We start from the raw sequence: 17,735 nt of genomic DNA on the forward strand, positions 1-17,735 counted from the left end.
CCCACACATCTGAAATCCTTCATAACTTCTCTGCACTATTAGATATTCTACCGACCCCCCTTTCTTTCTCAAACACCACCTTTCTAGAGTCTGCCAGCTTTTTGTAACCATCTTGCCTGCCTGTTCTCAAAGCCTGCTGTGCAATGGCCACGCTGAGCCTTCTTTATGCTACTCTGATGGGATCCAGTTTCTTAAGTCATATTTCTTCCTTCTTCTTGTGTTAATCCTTGTTGTTGCACATATCCTCCCATGGCCTGTAAGAGGGGTACCTGAGCCATCCTTCCCCTTGGTCATCATCTTTGTTTGCGTGCCTTACATTCCTCTCCTCCCAAGAATTAAGAAATTCCTACCCAAATCACAAAGCCAAAACTGTCCCATCTTCCAGCAGATTTTGATGAAAATTTATGATGTCTGATACAACTCTAAGAAGAACAAATAGACTATTAGAAATTGCTTGTAGGATGCTCCACAGATTTCTGCTATAGCAAGGCCACTAGCGTTTAGCTTACTAAGCAGAGGATGTCACTATTGTTTGGATAGTCAGATTTGTCTTATTGGGAAAATGATTTTTCTCTTTGTTCCTATATTCCATATAAGTAGGTTTGTTTGGTAATTTTTTTTCTATTTTGATGTGCTTTAATCAACTCAATGGCTGGGCCACTTCCTAACCTCCATGCAGTTAATCTATCCACTGCCGCAAGCCCCCATAATCTTACATCTTATCTTGGCTGCTCTGGATCCAGAGGGCTGCCCAGCTGGGCCTCTCTCTCCCAGACCCTTCACATGTTGGCCATGCCTCCTTGTCCTTCATTCTCCTCAGGTGGGTCCAGTAATAAAGATTTTAAAAATCAGTAGTCCCCTTGCATTTCTGAAATGATGTCTTGCCTCATACTTGATTAGTTTTATAGCTAAAATGAAATGCTAGCTTGAAAATTATTTTTCCTCATGTTTTAAAAATATTTAATTATTTTTATTTATCATATGAGAGAGGGAGAGAGGTAGAGAGAGAGAGAGAGAGAGAGAGAGAGAGAGAGAGAGAGAGACGGAGAGAGAGACGGAGAGAGAATTCACACATGCCATGTGTGGAGGTCAAAAGACACAACTCCATGGAGCTAATTCTCTTTTGCTCTTCTCAGTGTTTTTGGTGATTCAGCTTATGTTGTCAAGCTTGTGTGCCAGCCCTCACTCGCATTTAAACTTTTTATTTACCGTGTGTGTTGTGTATGCATGTGCGTATGCACACACATGTCATGGTTTACAAACAGAAGTCAGAGGACAACTCTACTACCACTGTGCTCAGTGGACAACAGGTATGTGATTTTTCAATGTCTGGAAAATAGAGAGAGTTTCAATTTCCTTACGTGTGAAAGAAGCCCACCACATTTGAACAGCTTCCTTGATATATTTCTATACCATATAATTATCCAATTTAAAATGTATATGTATCCCATTTTAAATGTATATGATCTTTATTAATTTCTTTCACTTAGTACAATGGGAAAGATATTCTATCCATGTGGCAATATGTATCAGTATGTCATTCCCTTTTAATTTCTTGATTGGTCAAATTATTTTAATCAAGTTCATGGTCAGCAGTAAAATTGCATGCAAAGCCCCTGTTTAATGTTAAGGACCATCACTATGCTTACTTGTAATGTGCTGAAGGTGGGACCTGTTCTCAAATCTTCTTTCTTGGTGGGGTAAGGTACAGATGTGCCACTCACATTGAAATTAAGGATTGCCCGAATGAATTTATGACTGCTGGGGGTCATTGGAAGGTCTTCAGTTCTGAAGTGAAGCCAATGATACAATTCAGGAGGCACCATCCACATCCAGCGTGCTTATCATTGGCTTTTAATTTAATTGTTTTGAGATAGGGTCTCGTGTGACCTATGCTGGCCTTGAACTTGCTGTGCAGTTGAGAATGGCTGCACACTTTGTCCTCCCGCTTCTATCTTCCTAGTTTGGGGATTATAAGTGTGTGCCACAATGTGCAGTGCTAATGAACACTGCTCCAATCATATCCATATTCCACACCGAATTATTCATCAGTTGAAAGGCACCGTATTTTCACCTGGGAACTATTATGAACAATGTTCCTTTCAGCAGTACTTTGTCAGCTATATTTTCACTTCTCTCTCTCTCTCTCTCTCTCTCTCTCTCTCTCTCTCTCTCTCTCTCTCTCTCTCTCTCTCTTATTGAGGTAAGTTCTCCTTGTCTAGCTCTGAATGTTCTGGAACTCATTGTGTACACCAGACTGACCTTGAATTCAGAGATCTACTTGCTTTTGCCTCCCAAGTTCTGCAGTTAAAGGTATGTGCTACCTCACCCGGCTTATTTTTCACTTTTCATGGCATCTATGAAGTTAGACATAGAATCGATTCTTCATATAGTAGCCCCATAGACAACATTTTGTTTTGAGACAGGGTTTCACTATATAACTGAATAGTTACAGAAATAAGCCACCACTTCTGGCCCATGGTCACCTCTTTGAGGGCCCTCCATACAGTTTTCTACAGCAGCTGTAGCATCTTGTAGTTCCACTAATAGAGCACACAAATTCCAATTTCTACATTCTCCCCAAAAGTCACTGCTTGTCTTTTGTTCTATCTTAGTGGGTACGGAACAGTCTCATGGTTTTTTTTTTTTTTTTAATTAGGCAAAGAATTTTATTAACCCTTTCCACACTTTATGCCCGGGCATCTTCATCTTACTTTGCTGTAAAGAATGAATTAGGCATAAGCAAAAACTGAAAAGAGCTGCAGTGTCCGGGGGGCTTGGGCTTAAAAATATTAGAGATCTAGATTTTATCAGATCCATAATAAACAAAATTTTTTTAAAAATCCCTCATGATATAAAACAGCAGCTCCTGTTGTAGCTTCTGCAAGGGTCACTTCTTCAGAAGGTGCTTCAGTTCAGTTCGCCTCGTTCTTAGAAGCCTCAGCATAATTCTCCACCAGATCTGGAACTTTATCGTCGTCATCCTCTCCAGTAGCAACTGGTGCCTTTATCACCCACAGATTGGGCAGAGCGTCAGCCGGTCTCCTCAGACTGGTCAGACGGTCTGCTCCAAGCTGGTTGAGGACGCTGGGAAGCATTTCTGTCAGCTGCTTTGTCTCGGCGTGGCCTGTCATGGAGAAGGTGTTTGCTGCCAGAGACGCCTGAACTATAGGGTTGTTAAAATGGATCACTGTTCCTTGCTTTGTAAACCACCTCTTCAATACCAGAGACATTGTTTAGCCCTAACTTCTTTTAGGAGAACCGAAGTGTTTTTATCGTCTGCTGTGGCTGTTCTGGGAACCACCTTTCTACGAGCACTTCCTTTCCCACCAATACGCACTTGTGCCTGCAGTTTGGCGAGTTTTCCTGGTTCCTGATCGTTTCTTTCATCTTGTCGGAGTGGAAATGAGGCCGCGCGGGGAACTAAGGTTCATAATCTGGGAGTCTTGGGCAGAGCAGCTGAGATAAGGTGCACACACGCGGGGACACAAGATGGCAGCTAGAGCTCGTGCTTTTAATACATGTTTCCTTATTGACTAGCGGTGTTAAACACCTTCTCATATGCTTATGCTTTCTTATTTTCTTTGGAGAATTATCTATTTAGTTCCTTGGCTAGTCAAAACTATTTCTAGAAAAAAATATAGAGAAACTAAATGTTTCATTCTAACCATTCCAAGGGTGCAGTTCAGTAGCATATTCATAAAACGGCAGCAATGAAAACTCAACTTTAGGACGCCTTTTTTTTTTCAAGGACAAAGGCTTGTTTTATTTTAATGACTGATCCACGTGAGGCCACAGCCTGGCCACAATGTACAGACATGAGGGAAGCTTCATTTCTTGGTCTCTTCCTCCTTGGACAGAGTCTTGTTGATCCCCTCCTTCTTGGCTTAGAGGCGCTCCTCCCAGCGCTTTCGTGCTTCCTTGGTCTTAGACCTGCAAGCCCCAGCCTGGTCAGCCAGTAGCTTCTTGGCGGGCCTTGTCTGCCTTCAGTTTGTGGATGTGCTCCATGAGAATCCTCTTGCTCTTGAATACATTCCCTTTGACCTTCAGATACAGGGTGTGATATATATGGCGGTCAATCTTCTTAGATTCCAGCTATCTCTGAGAAGCCGGCACAGGATCCTCATCCTTCTCATCCAGGTCACCTTCTCAGGCATCCAAGCGTTGGCAGTACCCTTCCTCTTCCCTATGCTCATTTGCCTGCCCTTCCGTCGGTCCAAGGTGTTCTTCAGGCATCGAGCCCGGGAATGGACGGACAGTCACAGGCTTCCGGATGATCAGGCCATCTTCGATCAGCTTCCTGATCTGCTGACGGGAGTTGGCATTGGCAATTTCTTTGGTCTCATTGAGGTCCAATCAGACCTTCTTTTTACCACAGCAGAGGACACTAGAGGCAAGCTTCTTCTGTAGCCTGAGCATGCTCATGGCTGCAGACACAGCAGCGAAAGGAAAAGGACCCCTTTCGTCAGGCCAGACAATGTACTAGTAAATAGATCTCTCTCCTCCATCCCCTGACAGCCATCATTCTACTCTCATTATGAATACAGCTGCTCTTGGTGCCTCTCATAGCCCTTGCAATTCTGTCTATGTTTGCGAATTTGCTTTGCCTGCCCACAGAAGAAAGTTATTGAAAATTTCCTAGCGGTTATATTGAATTGTAGGTCAGTTCCGAAGTTGTTCCCATCTTAACACTAGTGAAAGTTTTGCTCTTTGAACTCAGATGCCTTTGAATTGGTTTAGGGTCTTTAATCTCTTTATAATAAAGTGTACTTTTTTTTTTTTTGGTTTTTCAAGATGGAGTTTTTCTGTGTGCCTCTGGAGTCCTGAAACTTATGCTCTAGACCAGGCTGGTCTTGAACTCACAGACATCTGCCTGTCTGTGCCTCCCAAGTGTTGGGATTAAGAGCATACCCACTATATAGTGCACTTTTAGAGTACAAGCTTTATATCTGTTCTGTTACACCAAAAGAATAATAATAATTAATAACAATTTCATTATTTTATGTGATTGTTGTATTGTTACTCTAGTATTTGGAATAAGAGTATTGTTTTAAAGAAATCACTGTGGTCAACCTCGGAGTTTAAAATCAAAAGTCATTACTCTTTTCAGGTTATTGTTCTCAGAGATTCCAATGTTTTCCAATGTCCCACACAGTAATAAAGCTTCAAAAATGAAATTATCCCATTAGTATGTTTTGGTAATGTGGAAACAATTGAGTTCACTAATGGATTTAACATTATCATAAAAATGCCAAACCAGCCCCATCCTATTAGAAAGAAGTGAGTGTAAACTGTTGACTGTCCCTGGAACGAGTCTGCTAGTACTTTAGATACTTAATGTGCTCCCTGGGTTAGTGGGTTTTGCTGGAATTCGAATCCTTTTCTTAAGGACTTGGAAAATTCCTGGGTGCTGGTATTAACCTCTCCCTTTTTTTAATGGGCTGAAAAAAAATGAATCCAATGAGATGAAATTGTTCTCAAGAGCCAAGATCAGGACTCAGCTGTTACTGTTCTCAGTTAATTTGGGTTTCAGGAGTAGACAGGAACTCACACCAACCTCTCAACTAGGGAGATTGCTCCTCCATTTTTCTTCATCTTGGCCTTAAAATGTCCCAGCTAGGATTGTCTTTAAAATTCCAGCTCCCTTTTTGTTATGCTTAAATAAAGGCTAAGCAGTTTTATTAAAACATCTGTATACTGGTTAAAATTCAAGTGTGGGATAAATATGAGTTTTACTTGAAACAATATTTTCTGTTGTTTTAAAGAAGTTTCTATGCTGCTCAGAAGTTTTAAAATGTTTACCCACATTTTGTGCCAGCTTAAAAAAAGAAACTTGTCAGACTGGAGGCATCTGAGAAGCCAGGGCAGGGGTCTGGGAGCCAAGTTCAGCCTGCAGACATGTTTCATTTGGCCATTCTGCTAGTTTTAAAAATAGCGAAATTAGTTGCCAACATTTTTAAAAAATCAAGTAGTTTCACATAAAAACTTGGGACTTGTGATTTTTTTCTTACTATCTCTAGTCCTCAATCATTTCAGCCTGTCCCAGGCTGCAGTTTGCTGAGGTCCCTCTTCTGTCTCATTGTATTCAGGAGTTGAAATGATGGCCCCAGGAGGCCTCTGAGACTCTGACTCCAGACCAGATTCATTAATCCCCCTCTGATGTTTGGAGACATCATTACTGCTCAGCGTTAGTCAATAGCTAATTACTTATCAATTTCTCAATACTTGTTTGAACTCTGACACTAAGAATGTTATTTATATAACAGATAAAGTTAAGGAAGGGCTGGTTAATTATTTTACATTTTCAAAGGATTTTCTTGCTTGGATGACATTCTTCTGGATACATTTAGGGTTTTGTTTTTTTTAAAACGTAACTCATTGACAGAAGTTCTGAAAAAGCCACAGGTAATCAAGATCGGCCACATCTATACACAATGAAACATTATTTTAACCTACATTTCCAGCTTAAATCTGACTTTGTAAAACTTTTCTTCCTTTCATATCTCTCCTCTTCTTTCAAACATCTATGATTTACTTGTCTATCCAACCTACAAGCAGGCTAGTAAGAAACCCTCTATTTAGTCAATAAATATTTCCGCGATGGGGCTATGGCTACAGTTAGGTGGTAGAGCATGTATCTAGCTGGTGGGAGACCCTGTGTCCCATATGAGAGACCCTGTGTCTCTACAGCAAGAGAAATACATGCTTGAGCACCTGTAAGCTCAATAGCAAGTGCTATTCTAGGTACTTAGGGTAGTACAGCAATCCCAAAAGACCAAGCCCACTTACAAGGCAACATACTGGTAGGAGAGAGGAAACAGATTGTTTCTGAAAGTTGAAGTTAGAATTAAGATTCAAACATGGTTATCACCCTGTACAAAGCTTAAGTCCGAGTGGATCAAGGACCTCCACATCAAACCAGATACACTCAAACTAATAGAAGAAAAACTAGGGCAGCATCTGGAACACATGGGCACTGGAAAAAATTTTCTGAACAAAACACCAATGGCTTATGCTCTAAGATCAAGAATCGACAAATGGGATCTCATAAAACTGCAAACTTCCGTAAGGCAAAGGACACTGTGGTTAGGACAAAAACGGCAACCAACAGATTGGAAAAAGATCTTTACCAATCCTACAACAGATAGAGGCCTTATATCCAAAATATACAAAGAACTCAAGAAGTTAGACTGCAGGGAGACAAATAACCCTGTTAAAAAATGGGGTTCAGAACTAAACAAAGAATTCACAGCTGAGGAATGCCGAATGGCTGAGAAACACCTAAAGAAATGTTCAACAACTTTAGTCATAAAGGAAATGCAAATCAAAACAACCCTGAGATTTCACCTCACACCAGTGAGAATGGCTAAGATCAAAAACTCAGGTGACAACAAATGCTGGCGAGGATGTGGAGAAAGAGGAACACTCTTCCATTGTTGGTGGGATTGCAGACTGGTAAAACCATTCTGGAAATCAGTCTGGAGGTTTCTCAGAAAATTGGACATTGAACTGCCTGAGGATCCAGCTATACCTCTCTTGGGCATATACCCACAAGATGCCCCAACATATAAAAAAAGACACGTGCTCCACTATGTTCATAGCAGCCTTGTTTATAATAGCCAGAAGCTGGAAAGAACCCAGATGCCCTTCAACAGAGGAATGGATACAGAAAATGTGGTACATCTACACAGTGGAATATTACTCAGCTATCAAAAACAATGCCTTTATGAAATTCATAGACAAATGGTTGGGACTGGAAAATATCATCCTGAGTGAGCTAACCCAATCACAGAAAAACACACATGGTATGCACTCATTGATAAGTGGCTATTAGCCCAAATGCTTGAATTACCCTAGATGCATAGAACACATGAAACTCAAGACGGATGATCAAAATGTGAATGCTTCACTCCTTCTTTAAAAGGGGAACAAGAATACCCTTGGCAGGGAATAGAGAGGCAAAGATTAAAACAGACACAGAAGGAACACCCATTCAGAGCCTGCCCCACATGTGGCCCATACATATACAGCCACCCAATTAGACAAGATGGATGAAGCAAAGAAGTGCAGGCCGACAGGAGCCGGATGTAGATCGCTCCTGAGAGACACAGCCAGAATACAGCAAATACAGAGGCGAATGCCAGCAGCAAACCACTGAACTGAGAATAGGACCCCCGTTGAAGGAATCAGAGAAAGAACTGGAAGAGCTTGAAGGGGCTCGAGACCCCATATGTACAACAATGCCAAGCAACCAGAGCTTCCAGGGACTAAGCCACTACCTAAAGACTATACATGGACTGACCCTGGACTCTGACCTCATAGGTAGCAATGAATATCCTAGTAAGATCACCAGTGGAAGGGGAAGCCCTGGGTCCTGCTAAGACTGAACCCCCAGTGAACTAGATTATGGGGGGAGGGCGGCAATGGGGGGAGGGTTGGGAGGGGAACACCCATAAGGAAGGGGAGGGGGGAGGGGGATGTTTGCCTGGAAACCGGGAAAGGGAATAACATTCGAAATGTAAATAAGAAATACTCAAGTTAATAAAAAAAAAAAAGATTCAAACATGGGCTACGGTGAGTGTGACCCAGCTTTGGGAGTGTTATTTTGATAGGGCAATGACAATTTAGGAGCCATATGAGGGTGTGTGTGTGTGTGTGTGTGTGTGTGTGTGTGTGTGTGCACGTGCGTGCGTGCGTGCGTGCGTGCGTGCGTGCGTGTGTGTGTGTGTGTGTGTGTGTGTGTTGGGGGGGATTGATCTAGGTAGCTAGGAAAAAAAAGACAAAAGTGTGAAGGCTACAATCCACAGACTGAAAGAAACTAAGAAAAAGGACCCAAGGGAGGATGTGTGAATCTCACTCAGAAGGGGAAATAAAATAGTCCTCTGAGGTGGATGGAGAGAGGGAACTGAGTGGGAGAGGGGGTGAGGAGGGGAACAGTGGGGATGGGGATCAGGTGTGTGGAGAGGGCTGGGAGAGAGAATGCAAATCCTTAGGGGGAGGTATCTCTGGGACTAGCTCGAGACCTGGGACACTGTGGACAGTCTATGGAGATGAACCCTAGCTGAGACTCCTACCAATGCGGTAATATGGAGCCTGAAGCAGCCACCCATACCAGGCAGGACTTCCAGTGGAGGGAGGAGGATAGCAACCAGCCGATAAAAAGTTCAACCGAAAATTTGTCCTGCATACAAGATGCACAGGGGGAAAGATGGAGCAGAAACTGAGGGAATGGCCAATCAGTGACTGCCCAACTTGACACTCACACCATGGGAGACAGCCAAACCCTGACCATTAATGACACTCTGCTATGCTTGGAGACAGGAACGTAACATAACTGTCTCCTAAGAGGCTTCATCCAGTAGCAGATGGAGACACATGCAGAGACCCACAGCCGAACATCAAGCAGAGCTCAAGGAGTCCTGTGGAAGAGTAAGGGATAGAATTGAGCAAGCCAGAGAGGGGTCAAGGACACCACAAAACATACACAGTCAACTAACCTGGGCCTATGGGGGCTCACAGAGACTGGACCACCAGCCAAAGAGCATGCAGGGGCTGGACTTAGGTCCCCACACATTTGTAGCAGATATGAAGCTTGGTCTTCATGTGGGTCCCTTAACAATTGGAGCGGGTGCTCTCTCTGACTCTGTTGCTTGCCATTGGATCCCCTTCCTTACTTGGACTGTCTAGTTGGACCTCAGTGGGAGAAGAGGTACTTAGTCCTTCTGGAACTGGAAGTCCTAGGGCAGGTGGTACCCAAGATGGGATTCCCCTTCTCTGAGGGAGTAATTGGGGAGGAATTTGTAAGGATGGGACTGGGAGGAGGGGAACAAGGGCGGTTATGATCAGAAATGAAGTGAAAAAATAAACGAATAAATAAATGAAAAAAGTTTGGAAGTGGGAAGTGTACAGGGCATGGGAGAGGGTAGGAAATGAAATAGGAGATAGGAACAACCGGGGAGGTTTACAAGGCCTGCAGGCCATAGCCTGTGGCTTTCTTCTGCTTTAGAAACCATTGGGGTCCTGGAATTCTATTATATAGGTTATGTTTTACATTTCCCAAGTCTTCCACAATGGTGTGTCAATCTGTACTGTTCAAGTTTTCAGACCCGGGACAATTCTTTGGAGACAGGCTGTCACTGAAAGGACCTTGAGTAGCAGGGTATAGGAAAGTTCCATCTGTAAGAGATGGTTTCTGCACAACAGAGGGACTGCTTCAGTCTATATCCACCTGTGTGGTCAGGTGACACTCTGCAAAAGTTAACACGTGCCAATGAAGGCATCAGTGCCACAAGTATCACTTCTTGGGAATAGACAAGAATAGAAGGGATCAGACAGGACACCAATTTTTGGTTGTGGGGAAGATTTTTGCGTGACTCACAAAGGGTTGGGTGACAGGTGGTTGAGGGTGAGTGTACACATGGATAAATGAGTACGTGTTAGTTTTGAGAACTGCCCAATTCTTTGAAATAGTACAATAGTTGATACAGACACACCCCAACAGAGGTGAACGTGTTCATTATGGGTCATATCACTAATCACTGACTTTTCAAAAGTGGTAGAGATAGGGGATCATGTCTGTCTAGGACTAAAATGTCCTCTCCTATTCTATCCATTCAGGTATAGTGGGGTAGGACTGGCCTGAAATATCAGCAACCTGTTTTGATTGCTCTGTGGTCTCTTCCAAACCTTTACTCCAGTGAACCTTCTGCTTCTTCAAATAAAACACGCTAACAGGCTATGTCCTTCATGAAGTCACTAAGGAGTAAATGAAACCATTTACCTCTAGCATTTTCAACAATGTCAGGTGCACCAACAAAGAATGTCTATTGTTTGTACCTTCGTTCCTGCCACAGAAATAAGGTAGTTGATATTTTTTTTTGCATTCATAGCAATTAACAGCATGCCCTAAGAGCTGAGTTTTATTGGGGAAACAACAGGAAAAAAAATGGACTCCTTTCACTGATAGTCATTTCATGCCACGGCTTAACAGAGAAGCACCTCTTGAGCAATTCCCAAATATAGACAGAATCTTGACCCAAAGTGATTCATACGCCTAGATCTTTCCACCCCAGAAAACAAGTCAAGAATTAATTTCCATCCATTTATGTTCAGATGGACTGAGCCATGAGTTCTCTAATGCTTGAGAATTCAAAGGCTGTTAACATTCCGCCACCTCTACGTGGCATTTTACCCCAGGCTGAGCAGACCTAGGCATATTTGTAACATAAATATGTAGGGCAGAGGTCTGCATGCAGCAGTGTGGACATAATACAAGATTTAACCCCACAAAGTACAAACCACTAAAGCCCTAGTTGACTCTACCTTAGTTGGTCCCTCTGGCCTCCATCAGCTCCCATAATTCCATAAAGGTAACATCAGCCTGTGCTGTCTGACATTATTTTGAAAAAAAAAATGTTGCTGACATTTCTCAGCAGCTTTCATTTCTGTAGTAACAGAAAAATGGCTGAAAACGATACTAACATATTCTAATATGTGGATGCCCTTGTTTTGATTTGCTTTTACTGTAGTGATACTGTTTGTGTTTAAACAGTCAACAATAGAAATATTAATGGATGAAAAATGTTGTTTAATTAACTAGCTTTTATCAGACACCATGTCAACAGCTATATTTAGCCACTGCACTAATGGAGAAAGCTGCTGCAGAATTAGTCAGCACATCAGCCTGTTAAATAGCAAAGAGCAGAGGACGCCTTTTGTCTCCCCATTGAACAAGGGACTGAAAAATGCATCTAATTTTAGCATTTCTAGAGCCGAATAAAAGATGTGAAACGCAATCATCAGGAAAAATGTCACGCACAGCCTAAGTACACATTCATCAGAGAAGAAATGCCAAGAGGATGGCAGTGTAAGAGGTCTGCCCAGAAGCGAGAATTCATCATCATGACTGAATTCTTTAAAATAACTTACCATTAAAAAAAAAGCACAAGGCTTCAGGTCCTAGGGAATAATACTGAATATTGAGTAAGGTGGCAGGGATATTTTTTCCTAGAAGTGATTTCAGCATTTAATGACATCATCAGTGTAATTGAAGGGAAAGATGAAAAAAATGAAAGGAAAAGGTTTCTTTCCAGGGTGAGCTTTGATTTCCTTTTATTTTAAGAGCATACAGCCAGGTGAATCTAGGTAGCAGAAAGGAGGAGATAGCCTACATGCAGAGATCTTTGAATCTAGCCATTCTGATATATTGGAAATGTTTCTCTATGTTATGGAGGCAAATTTCTCATTTTAAAATAGAGCCCAAACAGAGACTTGTGCTTTCATCAGGTGTGATAATGTATTTTAGGATTTCAGTATCTCAAGAGTCTGGATGGTTTGATTATATGGTAGAGCTGTTGGCCACCCAGCAGCTCTGGGTTTCACCTCTAGCACAACAAAAAGAAAAAAAAAGAAGAACAATGTGGAAGAAATAACCAAATGGTTTCCCGGTGAAACCATGGTGAAGGAGGCATATGCATGACTCTCCCAATATTGCTGCAGGGATCCAGGAGGTCCTTTGAAATGTACTTAAAAGTCTGCGATTGTCAAATGATAGAGGAAAATTTTTACAGATCAAACAGGAGAAGCAGCTGGTGGGAGTGTCACAAATCCGTGGGAATTTCCCTCCCAGTGAGAAGCCAGGGCCCAGCTTCCCACTCTTACACACACACACACACACACACACACACACACACACACCAGGACTGGGCCAGAGTTTCAGGCTTAAACTTTAGTTGTTCTTAGACCTCCATCTAGTTTGTGCCATATGGTTATGGATGCTAGAACTGCTAAATCTTGTCAGGAAAAGCTATGTATGACCTGAGCTGTTGGTAAACAGAAGGACCAGAACTGAGACCATTGAAAACCTACTTTCATGAGCATGGTCATGTACAGGAAAATCTCCAAAGAAACTTGATTCTCAACAAAATGACCAAGTTTCTAAGTATGTTGGGTACCATGAAGAGTGATGTACAACCCAGTGTCTGAGGAAACGAAGCAAACAGAATGATCTAAAAAGGACTTTCAAGTTTTAAAGTATGCTTCAAATAGAATCTTAACATACATCTTTGTAAGATGGAAAATATTATCTATAATATTGTATTACTTAGGCTAACTATTGCTGTGATTAAACACCATGACCAGAAGTAAGTTGGGGAGAAAGAGGTTTATTTGACTTACACTTCCACATCACTTTTCCTCATCAAAGGAAGTCAGGGCATAAATGATCTGGGCCCTCTTATACCAAGCACTACTTAAGAAAATGCCCAACAGCCAGATCTTAGGGAGGCCTTTTCTCAGTTGAGGTTCCTCCTAGCAGATGGCTCTAGCTTGTGTCAAATTGACATAAAGACCCAACCAGGCAAATATGTTACCATTTAGGTAAAAAAAAGGGAAAAGTACTTATGTATCTGCTAATATCTGCAGAGTATGTTTTACAGATAAAATTATCCAGAAATTACGGAAATTGCTTGCCTAAAGGGAGTAGATGATAATGGAACTCAAGGATAATTGTTTCTTTTGCATACTTTGCTTTATAATTACATTATTATTTACATACAAAAATAAAATTGAATATAAAAATTTAACCCACATATGTAAACCCAAGTCTACACTACACTAAGTATGTAAATCCATACTACACTAAGAGTAAAACTGTGCACTGAAGTAAGTCTCCTGTACACTGAAACACAAAGTACGTACTATTGTGTACAGCTAGCCATGTATTAGGTTATACCTAGCTGTTATGGTTTTCTATGAATTTTGTTCATTGAGTTGGGCATGCTTAATTTTGGTGTGTAATTTTTGCAACATTTTTATAATGAAGTTTAAATAAATTTAGAAGAAAAATAATATAAAACCATCCCAAATATATTTATACATTTCCGAGGAATAAGAGGACTCAACAGGTTGTAGGGTACAAGATCAATATGTAAAAATCTTTCCTAATTCTGCACTATATCAGCATTTCAAAACTGAAATTAAGAAGATAATTTCATTCATACTAGAATAGATTCCTTAGGAATTTACTAATTTTATTAACTTTCTCTCCTGTTGGGAGGAGGAGGATGCTGAAGCCTGGTACCAGCTAGAGAGGAACTTACTTCCCAGGAAGAGATCTCACATAGTTCTAACAACTTACCAGACCACCTTCAAGGACAAACTGGAGTCTAGAGAATGTGGAGTCAGTGATGGAAGGAACTACCCATTGGCCAGGACTGCTTAGTTATACACATTTCTTGCCTTTTGTTCAAACCACAATCTCATTCTAATACTCCAGAGACAAACATGGGGTTGCAGACCTCTTTCTTAGTGGCCACATTGTCTCAATCACCCTTCTCTGCCTTTACTACTACCCTTGTACCTTCATATGGAAAGATGGGTTTGAGCCTAACTTGTTGGGAATGACAAATTCCTGCCTTTGTCCCTAAAATCTCTAGTAACACAGAACATATATAACCTAGTGTGTAGCCTAATGCTAAAATAAAAGCTTAATTTTAATTTATGTCCTTTTTTGCAAAGAAATATAGCAATAAATCACAAATGATGCCATATACCTATTTTCTCAGCACTTGGGAAATGAAGCAGAGTGATCAGAAGTTCGAGGTCACCCTCAGTTACACAGTGAGCTAGGAGCCCCCTTGAGCTACATAAGAGTCTGTCTCAAAAAGAGAATAAGGATGTTATCTGGCAGGAGAGGGAGGATGGCATCCCTGAACCTGAAAGTGCTTTTTCCCAGGACAAGTCTCCATTGCATGCAAAGGTGTGCTGACTGCTGTGATTTCTCCTAATATGGGAAACTTGACTGAGTAATCTATGGTGGCGAGAAAAGCATGAACACAGTCTCCCTACTAGAAAAGTCTGTGTCAGGTGATCAAATCCAGAGTCATATGCATAAAATGTGTTACATTAGGTCAAACCTCTGTTGTAGAAGAGGATGGAGATATGAATTTAAGGAGACAATACAGAGAACAGTGTAAAATATTCAACTGGAAAAGAAGTTGATGGCCTATGTTTAAGTGCCTGATGCTGGGTATAGTATTTAGTATTTAGTATATATACTTAACATATAGTACTTAGTAAATAGTGATAATATTTAGATTCAACTGGATAGACAAAATAAAGTGATATAGAATGTAAATATTTACAATAGATCAAAAACAAATTCTTGTTTGTTGCTATTTGAGAATGGTGTGAAAGATTTCTATATATTAGTTCATATACTATATAGGGAAGGGTATTCAGGCTGCCAAATTTATTGTAGGAAGCATACCAGCAAAAATGTTTGAAGATGCATGAGTTTACAGTATGTCCCTGGACCACATAACCAACAGGAGGCCACACTCACACCTGTAAAAGTTGTAAAAGTTGCAGGAGACAACTTTTAGCAAGGCCTTTTTCTTGGTGCCCAGCGCTGTGCACTGATGAGCAAAATCTGTCATTTACTTTTTAGGAGCTGGGAACTTTATAGGGGAGATAAACTGTCTTTACAATGTGACAAAAGATTAGCACAATAAGGGCAAGAGGTCTTGATGACAACTTCTGTTGTCATCTGTGGGGAAGGGGAGAGTTTACTTTGGACTGTGTTGTTCCAGAAGAGTTTCCGTGCGTTCTTTGTAAAATGGGTAAAATTCAGAGTGCTGAAGAAAGGAGAGACGCTAATGAGAATTTATCTGTCCACACACCTAGCCATTTATTCATCAAGGAAACATTAGCTTAAATGGAGTGATAAGTGTAATTAAATGGGCTTTTAAAAATATCCTGTTTTGGAAGAAATAAATCGATAAAAACCATTTGTGAGAGATCTAGGGAATTCTGAAACCTATTTGTTGATGGCAAAGGATTTTTTTTTTTAGTAAATTCTTCTTAGGTATGATGACATTGTGCTTTCGTTTAAAAAGGGTCTTTATCTTCTACCAATGTGTACTGGACTATCTTTTATGGAATAATATTTTGCATTACATTTTAAATAGCCTAGTGTGTATATGTAGTTTGGAGGGAATGGGTAGAGAGAGACTAATCAAAAGAAATGAATCCTATATTAAAGAAAATGTTTGCTGTATGACAGTTTAGTATACTATTCTCTCTCTCTCTCTCTCTCTCTCTCTCTCTCTCTCTCTCTCTCTCTCTCTCTCTCTCCTCCAAGAAATACCTTTAAAATAACTTCCAGGTTCCAAGAAACTGGAGATATAGAAGCAGGAGGGACATGTTCAGTGCTTCCCATTTCCTGGTGGAAACAGACCCATGACATTGCTTGGTATGTCAGTATCACCTGGTCTGCTAATCGGCATGATTTATGCACTATAGGATTCTGTCTGGGATTCTAAGGGGCAGCTTGGAAGAGGGAGTGGGGCTTTACTATTTCAGAAGGAGAATTCAGGCAGACCTTGGAATTTATTGGATGGGAAATCAAAAGTAATTGGAATTTTTTTTTCTTTTTACTTTGAATCCTGGGGGTGACATAGCAACATCAGAGACAGGAAATAGAAGAAGAGAAATAGGTTAGGATGAGATTGACACAGAGGAGTTCAACTCTGGATCTCCAGAGGCTGTGCTACTCTTGAAATGTAGAGGTGGGGAAGATTTCACACAGAGGGATCTAGGTGGGATGAACTTCAGTGACAGAGATGAGGGAAATGTACAGTGTTCAGGTCGATGCAGTTCCACACAGGCTCTGAGTGGAAAGTGTTTTAGGTCTGATGATGTCTTTTGGAAGGGGATCTGGGTACTCAGGCACTTTAAGAAAACAAATCACTTACCTGAAATAAGTAACCAAATAGAATTTTGGTGGTAAAAGTGATGAGCAGCCTTCCTTTGCTGTTTTGGAGTTACAGTTTATTGGTTTGGATTGTGGGCTCAAAAGCTCCCATATTTTGTTTTTAAATTCTGACTCCAAAGTTTCTTTGCCTCACTCTGATCCTCTATAAGGTGAGAATCATAATATGTAATATGAGACTACATCAGATGGTGAATATAAACTGTACTGATAATTCTTGTAACTCTCTTTCTCTCCCCCTCCTTCACCCTCTTACCCACAATGCAAGGCTTATGTTAGGTGGGTACTCTAATAATGAGCTATATTTTTAGCCGTCTCTCTAACAGTACTTTTCAAAGAGAAGGCAAAGGATTGATTGCTTTGTGTGTTAAATGCTCCATATTTCCTTCAAAGAGGACTTAACATTCTATTGAAACTGAGTATCTGTAATGAGCATAGGAAGAAATTCCTGTTAGAGAGGTAAAATTAGCTTAGTCAGGATCCCCACTACAACCAAGGCTGCTCCTGATAACCAGAACTCAAGTGACATCAGTAACTCAAGATAACCAGACATACTCCTAGGCCCCCCATGACGCCCACGGGATAGCATATAGGCAGAGACTAAGAGCAATGCTCTGCTCGGCACATCTGGAGAGACACCACCTTGATCTGTCCTGTGGGTGTAGAGTCTCCCTCGGGATCCTGATCCTCAAATTAGAGACTTCTTTTACTGACTGGCTGACCTTTAGGTGAACAGCCTTGGGGAGATAGGCTTAGGACCTTAGGAATTTAGAGTGTGAACACTGTATAATGACCTCAGCATACTAAAATATACCTTTTGTTACTCATAACAATATCCCTTTCCTCATGTTTATTACACCACTCAAAAAAAAAGTCCAAGCATACTCAGATTTGAGATTATGCTATCTGAATTTACCGTGTGTGTGTGTGTGTGTGTGTGTGTGTGTGTGTGTGTGTGTGTGTG

The 17,735-nt window shown here is 41.1% G+C and overlaps 1 pseudogene; it reads right to left on the bottom strand.

The window, feature by feature from the left end:
* Positions 1-2,915: 2,915 nt before the first annotated feature.
* On the bottom strand, positions 2,916-3,390 carry Btf3-ps4 (basic transcription factor 3, pseudogene 4; annotated as a pseudogene).
* Positions 3,391-17,735: the final 14,345 nt, after the last annotated feature.

The sequence above is a fragment of the Rattus norvegicus genome, chromosome X, assembly GCF_021556685.1.
Source record: "Rattus norvegicus strain SHRSP/BbbUtx chromosome X, alternate assembly SHRSP_T2T, whole genome shotgun sequence".
Lineage (NCBI taxonomy): Eukaryota > Metazoa > Chordata > Mammalia > Rodentia > Muridae > Rattus > Rattus norvegicus.